The following is a 14,644-nucleotide window of genomic DNA, read 5'->3' on the forward strand; positions in this document are numbered from 1 at the left end:
CTGCCCCTGGTTTCTGCCTTCTCTGAGTCCCTCCTCCATGCTCCCTTTGCCCCCAGAATTCAGACAGGATGTGGGTATAAACCCAGCAAACTGACAGGGTACAGAGCTCACCCCAGCAGGTGAAATGACCCAAGAAAGGACCTGAGAGTACAGACCCCAGAAAACACTGACTCCCTCACCTCTCTTGGGGAGTATGCTCGGATCCCTCTCCCAGCCAGTGCTCCGCGGGGATTCGGAGGCCAGGCCCAGGCTGACACGCCTCCTCTCTGCCTCAGACACCATGGATTTCCTTCTGATGTTTGCCAACTACTGCCTGGACCCGAAGAAAAAGCTCCAGGACTATCAGATCAGGAACAAGTCTACCATCACCATTGTGGTGCAGCTTCCTGGCGGGGACCCAGACACCAGGGATACACCACACAGGCGGGGTCACCTGGTTGTGGAGCCCCATCGGTCCTGGGTTGGCTCAGTCAGGTACCAACAGGGATGGGGCAATAAACAGTCATGATTCCCAGCCTTGCCTGGGCCTGGTCCTCTGGGGCGATGGGGAAGAATGGTGCTCCAGGACAGGGAGGGGCACCTGCCCAAGGCCTTCCGCAGGTGACCTGCTGGGCCTGGCCTTGAAGGAACCCCAAGTACACTCACCCGTACCCCCTCACAGCCACCTCAAAATGGGCCCGCGATGTCTCAGCTCAGGATTTCCTGGGAGGGGACCTCACCCAAGGCTCCCCAAGGTTCCAGTCCTCAAGGTCAAAGAGGGGCAGAAGAGACCAGGGGCTTCCCATCCTGGCCCCACAGTGCTGTGCTGAGCCCCATATGCCCCCTGCTCAGGCAGGTCCAGCATTCCCTGTGGCTCTTGGGGGAGACGAGCTGAAATGGAGCGGGGTCCTTGCTCAGCTCACAGCACTCTCTCCTCAGCCTCACCCCATTGGAAAGTGGCCCCTGAACCCTCTGCCTACCTGTCCTGTGCACTCCTCTGGGTTAGCTCTGAGAAGGCTGGGAAGGCCCCCGACCCACCTTGAGCCAGGTATGGGAACAGAGTGGTCAGTCTGGGCCCCGGAACAAAGATCAAAGCCAGGGTGAGGCTGGTCCAGAGACGTCGCCAGGCCCTTCCAGGGTCAGCTTCCTTCACCCACAGGCCCCTGGTTCCCCTGGAGGGACCAAGCAAAGACAATATAGCGGGGAGCCCCCACTCTGCCAAGCCTAGGGGTGCCCTGGCTTCTCCCCTTGCCTGTGTGTGGGTGTCTGAGGATCCCAGGGCGGAGTTGGGGAGGGATGCGGCGTGGGAGGCCCAGTGTTGGGCAGCACCTTTGGAGGGGACTGAGCTCGTCGGGGGGTGACCAGCCCTCAAGGCTTTGGCTGGCTGAGGGGTGAAGGGCCTGTGCCTCGTGCTCCAAGCCTTTCCCGCCTGGACAAGGAGACCCCTGGGCCCACAATAGCTTCCACAGGAGCCTGGCCCTGCCCCTCCTCGGGTGGCCTGTGGCCACACGGACCCTTCCCCCACCCTTTTCCCAGGCTCCCTGTGTCCTCACAGCCCAGCCCCCACATCTGCAGAGCCCTTCTCTGAAATGCCAGACAGGAAGACACACCACTGAACCTGGAAGCCCCAGCCGGCAGAAAGGGGTTGGGCACCTCAGCCAGGCCTCACCATGCTGCCCATGGCAGGGTCAGGCCACTCCAGGCCCCTCTGTCCTGCAGGCGAAAAGCCAGGAGCGCAGCTGCACCGGGATTGGGTCCTGAGCAAGGTGAGGCCCCAGCCCCATCCCCACTCCCCCAAGGGCAGGCCTAGGGTGTGGTCCTGAGGGCGCCTGGGGCTGGCCTGCCCATGTGCACCCCCCACCCACAGAAAGGGCTGGGAAGAAGTCCCACCTGTTGGCGGAGGCCAGAGGAGGGGACAGCCTTGTCCCTGCTCCCCACCCTGCCTGTCTGCACGGGAGCCCACGGTAGGGCCCAGGAGGCACCTCCCTCAGGCCGGCTGTCCCTCCCCCGCTGGGGCCCATCAGCTGGGGGTACTGCCAGGTGCTGGAACAGGGCCCCGGGCCTGCTATAACCAAACCTCTAGGCCCCCGTATGTGAGTCAGGGTTCTCCAGAGGAAGAGAGCCACTGGGAGATATGTTTAGGAGATTTATTACAGGAATCAGCTCCTTGATCACGGAGGCTGAGAAGTCCCACAAACTGCTGTCCCTAAGCCAGTGAACCAGAACAGCCGGTGGTGTCATTCAGTCCAAGCCCAAAGGCCTGAGACTTGAGGAACCGCTGGTGTCACTCCCAGAGTGCAAGGCCTGGGAACCAGAAACTCCTGTGTCTGTGGGCAGGAGGAGATGGACGCCCCAGCCCAAGAAGACAGAGGAACCTCCCGTGTCTGGGTCTGCAATTGGGCTGGGTGCTGCCCACCCTCATAGCTGAGGGCAGACCTGCCTTCCTCAGCTGACTGACAAATTACCATCTCTTCCTGAAACACCCTCACAGGTGTGCCAGAAGCCATGATTTGCCAGCTCTCTGGGCATCCCTGAGCCCAGTCAACTTGACACAAAAAATTAAGCATCGTGAGTCCACCCCTTGTCAGCTTGGCACCCGTACCCGTCTCCTTAAGCCATACTTCATCTCTAAAAACACACAGTGTGTGGCTACAAACACCATACTGAGGCCACGCTTTCAGCAAACCTGATGCAAGTGTCCTGGGTACAGCGGAAAACACGCTCGTCCCATCCCCAACAGAGGAGGTGAAGTCCTTGAATGGTGGCTGTTTATCCCCTGATATCCCATAATATAAACATTCTGTGGTAAAATCCACGAGGCTTTAATAGTGACATAAGTCAGTGCCTCTCGTGTTCCATGGTGACAGGACAGCAGAGGGAAGTGATCCAACATGTTTGTTCTGAACATGTCCACACACAACCCTACAAAATCAGGTGGGAGCACTCCTGACAGCCGCAGCCCTCCTTTCCCCAGGGTCCTGTGGCTGCCTCGGGTCTTTGGAGCCGCCTTCTTCTCCAGCCCAGGCGGCGTCACCGTGGCTTTCAGCAGGCGGCTCAGCAGGCCGTGGCTGGCAGGGGTGGAGGAAGACCCCATTCTAGCGCTGTGCCGGGCACCGTGGGGACTTGCAGGATCTCCCAGGCCATGAGGGGACCCCCAAGCCTGCTCACCAGCAGCCCCTCCCAGCCATCTCCAAAGGGACCCACAACCTTCCAGCGGTCTTTCCCGGGAGGCCCTGGGAGTGTAGGGCTGTCGTGCCCTGAGACAGTGAAGCCTGCAGAGCCATCTCCAGGTGTGGGTCTCCCAGGCCCCTGGTCCCACAGGCCTCTGGTCCAGGTGACACCAAACAGCTCCATCTCTGCCAGGACATCCCCTGGCCCCGAGGTGGGGGCCTCCTTCCCAGGCCGAGGGTACAGGGTGATACCGGAGGGGCCCGTAGTCCCTTCCCCATCTGGCTGCTTCTGGGAGGGCAGGTGGACCCTAAGTCCCACCTCCAGGTGTGGGAGCAGAGTGGCCGTGTGGGGGACACTCAGCCAGTCCCGCATCAGGTTGGGCCCTGGCCCAAAGCTCTGAGCCAGGGGCCTCCCATCCTCCTTGGAGGCAACCAGACACCTTCCCTACCTGGAGGAAATTCTGAACCCCAGAACTGGAAAGGTCAAAACTGAAATAAAATTGCCCCTTGTTTTGCGAGCTGCTGCCTCCGCTGTGCCCTCAAGCACGTCCCTTCCCTCCTGGTCTCAGTCTCCCCAGCTGTGCCACGGGGACGCCAGGTGGGACCCAGCTGGCTTTCCAAAAATAAAAGGAAATCTAAGTCTCAGAGAAAGGGGAGCTGTGGGCCAGGTTGGGGGAAGGGCCTCGGGCGCTGGAGTCGGTCCTGGGGAGAAGGAAAGCCCTGTGGGGGGGACACCCAGCAGGTCCCACGTGCTGTACCCCGTATGGCCGTGGCTGGATTCCCAGTGCTTGGGTGCAGACCCAGTGGACAAGAGCCATGCTGCAGGGTGACAGACGGCCCATCGCGGGGCCCGCAGGGCTCATGCCCCATCCCCTCGGGATCCGGAGCTCTGGATGGTCCCAGCCCCAGCTCTCCCCCTGCAGACACCCAGGCTCAGCGCCTTCTCCATGCAGCTGTGGGCAGCTGGCCCCTCTGCAGGAAATTCAAGCGAATGGCGATGGCACTTTCAGTTTTCATCTCTGGAAAGCGCTTTCGGTGCGGGAAGGTGGGAGGGACGTTGATGTGAGGGGTGGTCCTGAGTTCTCCTGAGGGCAGGTGAGGGCAGTACAGGGCAGGGAATGTGGGGCTGGGGCAGGGGCTGCTGCCAACTCTTGACCAGAGGGGACACAGAGCAGGTGGAGGAGGGACTCATCCAGACTGGCCCCCAGGCAGGTCAACAAGCTTGGGGGGTCCGTGCTGAAGTGGGGACACAGTGGAGGTGCAGGGAGCCAAGAATGAGAGGACCTTCCCATAGGCAGGGACGCAGCCCACGTGCAGGGGGCCTGGTCTAGGTGGGGACGCAGCCCACGTGCAGGGGGCCTGGCCTAGGTGGGGACACAGCCAGGTGCAGGGAGCAGGGGGTGCTCACTCAAGGGAAGACATCTACAGGTGCAGGCAGGAGGGGGCTTCACCTAGGCTGGGTCACAGAACAGGTGCAGGGGCCATGAGGGGCCCTCCCAGGCAGAGACACAGTGCAGGTTCAGTGGGGGTCTCACCCCAGTGGGGACACAGTGCAGGTGCAAAAGGCATGGGGCCCTCACTGAGATGGGGACACAGCATCCATGCAGGGTGGCAGAAATGGGGGCCCTTGTTCAGGCAGGGACCTGGAGGAGGTGCAGGGATCTGGGAGACCCTGACTCAAGAGGGGCCAGGTGCAGGGAGCAGGTATTGGGGTCCTGGAGCCAAGAGCACAGGTAGGAGTAGTGGAGCTCGGATGGAGGCTCTGAAGAGCTGGGCCAGTCTCCAGCACCCAGGGCTGGCCGAGCATGGCCAGTGGGTCCGGGTGTGTCACATGACAGGGTGATGCCAGGCTGTGGGGCAGGGCCCCTGTGGCCATTCTGGCTGTGCACCTGGGTGGCAGCCGGTGGGGCGGGAGCTGGGGCTGCAGCTGTGGTGTTCCCAGAGGCCCAGGTGCCCTCTCCCACACTCCTGAGCCCTCTGGGTTGTGAGAACCGGCCAGCTCCTGCCCTGTCCCCTCAGGTGTCCTGCAGGCACAGCTCCTCGGCAGGGCCCAGGCCGATGGCAGGTCTTAACGTGTCCCCCTCCTTCTTCTTTGCCACCTTCGCCCTCTGCGAGGGGGTCAGGCGGGCCTCCAAAGCCCTGCTCCCAGTGGGAGCCTATGAAGGCTTCGCCCGGGAGGCGGTGGGCGCGGTGCAGCTCGGGGCCTGCTGCCTGGAGATGAGGACGCTGGTCGAGCTCGGGCCCTGGGCTGGGGGCTTCGGGCCTGCCTGCTGCTCACCCTGTTCTTCCTGCTCTTCCTGGCACACGGGGTCACCTTGGACGGGGCCTCGGCCAACCCCACCGTGTCCCTGCAGGAGTTCCTCATGGCCGAGGAGTCTCTGCCTGGCACGCTGCTGAAGCTGGCAGCACAGGGGCTGGGCATGCAGGCCGCCTGCACCCTGACGCGCCTCTGCTGGGCCTGGGAGCTCAGCGACCTGCACCTGCTGCAGAGCCTCATGGCCCAGAGCTGCAGCTCTGCCCTGCGCACATCCGTGCCCCACGGGGCGCTTGTGGAGGCCGCCTGCGCCTTTTGTTTCCATCTGACCCTCCTGCACCTGCGGCACAGTCCTCCCGCCTACAGCGTGCCCGCTATGGCTCTGCTGGTCACCGTCACGGCCTACACGGGTGAGCACTGCTTCCCCTTCCCCTGGGCCCCTCAGGACCCCTCCACCTGTGTGGCCTCCATGCACACTCAGGCCCGTTCACACCCAGGATAGGGGGCTGCTGGCCCGGGTGGCTAACAAACCCACCAGAAGGGGCGGTGACTTCCTGGGACCTGGCGGGTAGACGAGGGCCTGCGCTGGACGTGGGGTGCTGTGGAGGAGCCTGTCCCCTGCCAGGGCCATCCTGCCCACTGCGCCTCTCCCCAGTCCCAGCTATTCTTGGTCCTCCCAGAAGTTCTGCCTCTGGGATAGTAGGGACAGCCGAGGCAGACTCTTCTGGGCCCAGCCCAGGTTCCTGGTGTGGTGTGGGAGTCCCTGCACCCTCTATCACCCCTTCCAGAGCGACAGGTCCTGTCCCACCTGCCCCAGTTGGCCTCCCTGGCCGCCTACTGACACCAGCAAGCTGTGATCTCTGCCTGCACCTGGGCCGACCGTGGGACCCAGCTCTCATGGTCCCATCACCCCCTTGTGAGCTCCCTCCACTCAGACCCTCCGTCTGATCCAGTCCCCCATGTCTGCTTTCCCCTCCGAGCGCTAGGCTCCACCACCACGAAGACCTTTGCTCAGCAAGTTCCCAGGACAGGTGTCCACAGTGCTGGGGCTGCGGGGAGAGCCAGGGGAGGCCGGCTCGTGCTCCAGGCACCACAGGAAGGGCTGCAGGGAGAATGGCGCCAGGTCTCCTTCCGGGGGTCCCAGGTCCTAATCAGGACAGGACCAGCACTTAGGTCCATGACACTGCCCACGACCCAGCACTGGGCAGACACCACGGAACCTGGACCACAAAGGCCATGGGAAGGTGCCACCAGAGCCCTGTACAGATGGGGAAACCAAGGCACAGGTGAGCAGGGAGCTCTGCAGGGACACGGCTCTGTGGCAGGTTCAGTGCGGGGGACCAGGCGGGGCTCCAGGAGCCCAGAGCAGCTCCCAGGCCTGCACACAGTGGGGCTCTCGGTGTGGATTCAGTGGCGGGGTACCAGGTGGGGCTCCAGGAGCCGAGAGCAGCTCCCAGGCCTGCACACAGTGGGGCTCTCGGTGTGGATTCGGTGGTGGGGGACCAGGTGGGGCTCCAGGAGCCGAGAGCAGCTCCCAGGCCTGCACACAGTGGGGCTCTCGGTGTGGATTCGGTGGCGGGGGACCAGGTGGGGCTCCAGGAGCCGAGAGCAGCTCCCAGGCCTGCACACAGTGGGGCTCTCGGTGTAGATTCGGTGGCGGGGGTCAGGTCCTGGCCTGCAGAGGGGCGTCAGGCAGGGCTGGGGACCAGGGCTGTCTGTGCTCTGCCCACAGCCAGGCCCTTCACGTCCGCCTTCTTCAACCCTGCCCTGGCCGCTTCTGTGACCTTTGCCTGCTCGGGACACACCTTACTGGAGTACGTGCAGGTGTACTGGCTGCGCCCTCTGACAGGGAAGGGCAGGGGCGGGGTGGGGTCCCTAGGGCTGCTGGGGCCCAGAGAGTGTCCTGGCACATGGGATCGTGCAGGGTGGAGGTGAGGGTGCCTGGTCAGTGCTCCTGGGGAGGTCTCTGCAGTGGGCACGGTGTGTGCGGTAGGGGCTGTGACGGCATGTCTCACTTTGGACACCGTCCCGGTGCCGAGCGAGCTGCAGCCAGGTAAGGAGGGGACAGGCTGGGGAGAGGCCAACCTTGCAAGGGGTGCTGGGCACACGGGGGACGGTGTCTGCAGTGAGGCTCCATGCACCTGGTGTTCCCGTCCCAGGTGGCATCTCCACACACCCGGAGCTAGGTTTCCCCGAGAGGGGCTCATTCTGGTGTCCCTAAAGCCTCAGGAGACAGGGAGCCCCACTTAGATGATATAGGGTGCCATCATGCACTTATAGGGCTGTGAGCATGGGGGTGGAGCAGCCAGGCCCTTTGCATCCTGGTGGGGCAGATCCGGGACTTGCTGATGCACACAGGGGACCCCACAGCTCCCCCACAGTGTGTGCCCCTCCTTCCTTATATCCTGGATCCAAGCAGAGGAGCAGCATGGGGAGGTCACGGAGGCCTCTCTTGGCCCTAGATCTGGGGATTCTGGCCCCTGGCTTCAGAGGCCCAGGTGGAGCCCACACCTTCTCCTGCACCTGCTCTCAGACACTCGGCTCCACCTCACTGAGGTACCAGAAAGGCAGCTGGGTTCCTGTGGAATTCTGGAAGCTTTTCTCAGCTTCTGCTGGCTCTACAATGGGAAGGTCTCAGGGGCATTGCCTCGGCCTCCCCTTTGTGGGAGAGACAGGAGCTGGGGGTCTCTCAGGCACCTGGCCCTTCAATGGTGACACTGACATCATTGTGATCTGTCGCCGTGGTTCTGATGTGGTCACAGTCTCTCAGGCATGTGCATGGTCCTAGGAAGCATATGAAATGCATCAGGAACCCCCTCCTGCCCCTCGTCCCCGAGGCAGCCCTGCCCCCTGCTAGGAACAGCTCAGTGTTGGCCTCTCTGTCCCCACACACTGGGCCTGCAGGGCTTCTCCGAGACTCTTCAGTTCAGGTGTCAACCCTGGGCTGTCTCCCGGGATGTGGGGGGGCGGACTTCTTTCCTTGACTCCCCGCGCTCCCCCTGAGGATCCTTCACCTGGGGTGGGTCGGCCTCTTCCTCCTGATCAGCTCCAGAGCCCCCTGTAGTTCCCTGGCGTGGAAACATGGCCCCGGTGAGCTGTGGTGGCCCAGGAGGCCTCTCAGCTCCTGTATAGGCCTTGCTTCCTGCGGTGACGAGGTCCTGGACTCTCTCCTGCCCAGGCTTCTGGATGCTTTCCTTAATTCAGCACCAGTGCTCTGTGTGGGCAGCGTCTCCCCCGAGGATCCGCAACTCGGGGTTATCCGCAGGCGTCCATCTCTGGTATGGAGCCTGCCCTTCACTGATCCTGGTTGCATTTCTGTTTCCTGCGTTCCTCATCGCCTCCTGTTTTGGTTGATTCCTTCTTTTTGCTGGTGCCTGTCTCACAGTAGCTTCCTGACAACAGGGACCTGGCAGGTACACTTCAGACCTCCTGTGTCTGAAATACAGTGTCCTGGTTCTGACCTGCACTTGAGTATCTGTGATGCCTGGGCAGGGTTCCGGGTGGGAGATCAGTTTCGTCCTGAGTTTCTCAGGCCCCACGCCATGGCCTGTGGTGGCTTCATGGGCTACAAGGCAAAGGACGCAAACGAAGAGGCTTCACGTGACAGGGTTGTATGCTCAGCCAGGTCTGGAGGCTGGAGCCTGAGCTGGCAGCATTGACAGGGTCAGCTCTCCTTGGAGGTTGCTGGGGAGGAGCCTCCTGCCTCTTCTGGGCTCTGGGGGCCTCTGGCACCCCTGGTGTCCCCGGGCTTGGAGACGCACCACTCCCATGTCTGCCGGCTCCCCTGGCCGCCTCCTCTGTGTCATTGAATTTGAGGTTCACTCTACTCAAGTATGACATCACCGTAATTTAACTAATTTTATGTCCCAGGCCGTATTTCTAACAAGGGCACATCCTGTGTTCTGGGAAGGACATGTCGCTGGGGAAATGCTCTTCACTCTGCTGCAACCTCTCACTGTAGAACTGCCTCTATGGAGAAGCGCAAAGGGCATTTGCGGCTTCTAGGGGCCAAGTAGGAAGAGGCTGGGATCCCTGTTTCTGGCGGGACTCCGGGCTTGGGCGGGCCTGATGCCCAAGTCCAAATGCCCCCTCTAGAGAGGAACCTGTCTCCTGCCAGGGCCAGGGAGGGAGGCACCGGCTGTTTCTCTATTTTGGGGTTTGGGGCTCTGGAGCTTCCCATGCGGAATTGCCATCCCTCCTCCTAGGTGAGTCCCAGGGCTACCCCATCCCACAGGGACCCAGGCGCCAGCTTCTGAAAGCATGGGGCATCTGCGGAAGAAGTGGGTTGTTTCCTTGCTTTCGTCCCTGTGGAGGGGCGATCCGGCCCCTCCATGTCATCAGGGTTTGGTCGTCCACATGCTTGTCAGCCCCACGCTGTGCTCCTGCGTCTCTTCCCGTCTCATCCATCTGGATGCTTGACACCTCTGACAGCATCCCTTTCCTGTCATCTTACAGCAGCTTCAGGAACCGGAAAAACAGGCTTGTGTCCCTCCATTAACCTCCTTTATCCACAAGTTCAGGGTCAGCATGAGCCCTGGGGAGTTCCGAGGCTGTAGGCAGGAGGCCCGTAGCCAGGTGTGGACATGGGGCTGGCTCCCTGGGTGTGAGCAGCCACCGGCACCTGCTGGCTGCACCCCTGAGCAGGTCATCCTGCCTCCCTGTGCCTGCCCTCCTGGGAGCAGAGATAGGACCAGCGTGGGCCTGGAGGGCCCAGTGAGGGGCAACTGTAGGCAAGCTGTAGGCACAGGGGCCACTGTCAGGAGCCACAGCAGCTGCAGGTGCTGACAGGCAGGTCCCGCTCAGGCCAGCCCTAGTGGAGCTAAGACCCTGTGGGTTAAATCCTTAGAGGACTGAGATCAAACTTGAAGAGGATCCACTCTCCCCTTCTGCCCGGAACACCTGCCCTTCCCAATGACCTGGAAGGCAGGCAGGGATTTAGGAGTCTCTGCTCCTGGAGTTCTGGGAGAACGTTTGCATGAGGATTCAGCCAGGCCCAGCCTCCCACCCAGGGGCACCCATATCTTTCTTGTCCACTCACATCCCCCACATCTACGCCAGGCCACAGCCCTGCAAACAGCCACCCTGGGACACCACATCAGGTCCCGGAGGAAAATGGCCACAGAAGCTCTGGGGGTGGCTCAGGACAATGTGGGGGGAGGGGAATTCCAGTCACTCATCCCAGAGGGTGGTCCAGGAGTACAAGGAACCCCACCGGCTTGCCCCCGTCCCCATGGCTGGCATACCCAGAGGGAGGGGCATGACCAGGGAGGGAAGACCAGGACCAGGCAGGGTCTGGGCCTCAGGGTTCTTGGGGCTCCTGGCCAGGCTGCCTGGCTCCTCTGTCCTGGCACAGGCCTGGGAGTGGGTGTCCTGTCTGTGTTTGGGCCCAGGAGCCCCGCGGCCCGCCTGGGACCTGCCTTCTCTTGCAGGGATGGTCCTGGCTGTGCTGCTGCACCAGGGCCGCCTTCCCCGCCTTTTCCAGAGGAACCTGTTCTACAGCCAGAAGAACAAGTACTGAGAACCCCGAGGGAAGCTGGCCCCGGCCTCGGGGGACACCCAGACCCCTGCAAAGGGGTCCAGTGGCCGGGAGCCTGGGCGCAGCCATGTTGAAGGGCCACATTCCAGCTGAGTGGCCTTGCTCTGTGTGAGCCCCGTGCAAGGGCCCTGCTTGTAGCTGGACCCTGGAACCCTCTGGAGCTAAGAGGGAATCCTGGCCCCTCTCCCCAGAAGCCATTTGTCAATAAACCATTTCTAAGATCTATGTGTCCCCCTGGGCCCGAGAGAGGCTTCTGGATGGGCAGGCAAGGGTGTGCGGCAACACGGTGAGGCTGGTCTGAGTCTCCCCATCTCCCGCGGGCTCCTTCCTGCCTCTTGTTACAGAAGAAGCAGGAGAGGAAAGGGCAGGATGACAGGGAAGAGCCCAGGGAGTCCGCCAGGTATCAGTCTGCAAAGATGATGCTGCAGCCGTGGACATGCCCGGGAAGGAGCCCACAGCCAGGGAGGCCTGAGACCTGCTGGGATGCTGAGGATGGCGCTGGAGCCTGAGGCTGTAGGCTTGTGAACTAGGCACAGGGCACCCAGTCCCACGGGCCCTGAGTTCACGACCCTCAGGACCATGGCCCTCTCGTCGCCCAAAGCCAGGTCAATCACTGGGACCTTGGTGGCAGAACTGGGACCTGGAGGCATGGCACCTCCAGCCATTTCCTTCCCGAAGAACAGAGCCGGTCTGGAAACTTCCACCCAAAGGAGACAAGGGCCCTCTGCTATGCGTCCTGCTGCCCCACCCAGAGGGAGTGAGTGAGGTGGCCGGTGCTCCTGCCACAGGCTGCACCCCGTCCTCTGGTGGGCAGCAGCCCTGGGCCCAGCTGCTCTGCTACGGGGGAAGGACGAGAGGAGGAAGCAGGGAGATGTCCTCGATGCGGGGGGCTACGGGACACCCCAACCCCCAGTGAGACCTCCACCCCGGCCAGCGTCCAGGCTCTTGACATCATTGCGAGAAGGAATTCAGGGGCGAGTTGGCAAATAGTGAAAGACCAGAGATTTCCTGCGAAGCCCAAAGCTCCCACTGGAGAAAGGGAGTGTGGCGCCCTCTAGAGTCCCGTCCCAGGCAGGGCGCTGGGGCTGGAGGAATCCACAGGATTCCCGGAAAACGTGGAGATGTCTCAGAGTTGCAGGGCCGCCCATGTTTTACACCAAATCTGGGTGTTCTGGAGCTATCATGCGCTGGTGGGGGTGTGATGAGTGTGCTAATGAGCGCATCGTGAGGTCGCAGGAGACACCGGGGCACAGCCAGAGCCCCGTGGGGTCCAGGCGGTCTCAGCCAGCGCGGCCACACCCCGGTGTTTTGGGTCCTGTCAGCCCCTCGCTTCTGCAGGGCTTCCTTTTGCTAGAGATGAGAAGGGGCTGCCTGGAACTTCCACTCCCCTCCAACCACCCTGTATTATTCCCGTCTCATGGTGAGTGGGCTTCTCCCTGGGGATGCTGGTGAGGCCACGTTTTCCTGGATGAGCGTTTGGTGGAGGGAGAGAAAGAAGAATCCTCTCCCCTCCCGGAGGCTGCCCCTTCACACACACACCCTCCTCTCTGAGGCTGCTCCTTCACACACACACCCTCCTCCCCGAAGCTGCCCCTTCACACACACACCCTCCTCCCCAAAGCTGCCCCTTCACACACACACCCTCCTCCCCAAAGCTGCCCCTTCACACACACGCCCTCCTCCCCGAAGCTGCCCCTTCACACACACACCCTCTTCCCTGAAGCTGCCCCTTCACACACACACCCTCCTCTCTGAGGCTGCTCCTTCACACACACACCCTCCTCCCCGAAGCTGCCCCTTCACACACACACCCTCCTCTCTGCCAGAAAGCCCCCCTCCCACCCAGGCAGAGAGCTGGCTCTTTCTGGAGCCCCAGGCTCCTCTTCCCTGCCGTGGAGTGGAGACAGCAATCCCATGAGACAGGCCTGAGAGCCAGTCCTGTGTGGCATCCAGAGGCCCCGTTGGGGCTGCCAGATCCTGCCAGGCAAAGGGCTGCTGAGCACACAGGGGAGCCGATGGAGTGGGGCCAACCAGCTCCCCTCACAGACGTTCTGTGTGGGGGCCTGGCCGTGCCTGGGTGTCACATGGCAGCAGAAGCAGCAGCAGGGGGTGGGGCCCCAGGAAGGAGAGGGGATCCTTCCCCGGTGGCAGCACGAGGCCCCTGGGTGCCGGAGGTGTGTCTGTTTCCCCACGAGTGCCTGCAGCCTCTGCACAGATCCTTCCAGGAGTGGAGGTCCCGGTGCTCAGGCAGTAACTTATCAGTAACTGAGCATGGGAGGAGCAGACACAGCTTTATCCCAGTAACCTAACCAGGAAGCTGTTAGAATTACTCCAGCTTAGAATCTCTTTCTGACAATCTCGAAATTCTCAACAAAATCCACAAACCCTGAAGCAAAGGCCACTGCATTGGACAGAAATGAGCACAATTTTCATATAAGATGTTGGAATATCCAGGTATTAATGCAGAAGTTTTGAAATTAATTTTTCTTACAGTTGAAGATACACTGATCGAATTCACAAACAGATGTTGTAAGTTGCGTGTAATTGTGAATTCACCTTCAGTCTCTGCTGTGAGCTCCACAAGTACCGGAAACGTCAGCGGAAACATAATCACGATAGATTTGCATCTAAAAGCACACTCAAACTTATGCAGAAGTGATCTGTCTGAAGCGCGAACATTTTTGGGACTAGCCGCTCATCTGCTCTAGATGTGCTAAAATCTGCGACTCCGGGTGGCTCAGCAGAGCAGCTTCCCGGGTCGCCACAGCCTATGAGACACTCCCAGCAGCTCCGGAACGTTCCCTCAGCAGAAAGAGCCTTTTCCACAATAAAAACTGCCAAAATGACTTGGAATCCTGTATCTGCCACGGGCGACCTACGTGCGTTTCAAGTAGATGAAAAGAAAAGCAAGTTGCTAAAAACAGGTTTCCCGTAACTACTGAAGGATGCGCAGGAAAGGGAGCCGGGACAGAGCAGTTTCAGCTGTGGCTCCTGGCCACTGTCGCCCGCCCTGTGGGGTCCCATGTAACAGAGGCTGAGGGCGCGCCCTTCTGCTCCAGGGCCCTACGGACCCCCGCCCGCCTCTGAACACGGCCCACATTTTCCCTTCCGCCTGGGCCTGCTGCGCGACGCCGCCTGGCCAGGGGCTCTGCTCCCCAAGGGCGTCCGAGATCCCACACCCGCTCCGGGAACAGGCGCAGGTACAGACGCCTGGCGAACTGCAGCTCCGGGGAGGCCAGGTCCTGGCAGTGGCGGCGGGTGGCCTGGTCCATGTCTGGCCGCAGCTGGTAGCCCAGGATGGGCGCCAGGCCGTGCTGCTGCGGTGCCAGCTGCGTGTCAAGCTCCGCGCCCGGCCCCCAGGCCTCGCCATGGAGGAGGCAGGTGCGCGCCTACGGTGCCCGCAGCGCCGCCACCTCCGGCGGCACACCGCAGGCCCCCAGCCGCGCCCACAGCGTGCGGTTCAATTGCGCACAGAGCGCCAAGTCCAGCGCGTTCTAGGCGCGCGCCCTGCGCTCCACGTGCGGCTCCAGCGGCTCCTGGGCGAAGGCCGCGCGCCACTGGACGGGGAAGGCCACCAGGTCATCCAGGTCCCAGCACAGCGCGGCGCAGCAGCCCCAGGGACTCGTCCAGGTGCTGGGCAATCAGCCCCAGATCGAAGCGCGTGGCCACCGCTTGCACCCTCGGGGCCAGGCGGCGTCGCGTTGT

General features: G+C 62.0%; 1 pseudogene; it reads left to right on the plus strand.

Moving 5' to 3' along the window:
- The first annotated feature begins 5,207 nt into the window (after window positions 1–5,207).
- LOC129031949 (aquaporin-12B-like) lies at window positions 5,208–11,032 on the plus strand (annotated as a pseudogene).
- The last annotated feature ends 3,612 nt before the right edge of the window (window positions 11,033–14,644 follow it).

The sequence above is a fragment of the Pongo pygmaeus genome, chromosome 11 (genome assembly GCF_028885625.2).
Source record: "Pongo pygmaeus isolate AG05252 chromosome 11, NHGRI_mPonPyg2-v2.0_pri, whole genome shotgun sequence".
Classification (NCBI taxonomy): Eukaryota; Metazoa; Chordata; class Mammalia; order Primates; family Hominidae; genus Pongo; species Pongo pygmaeus.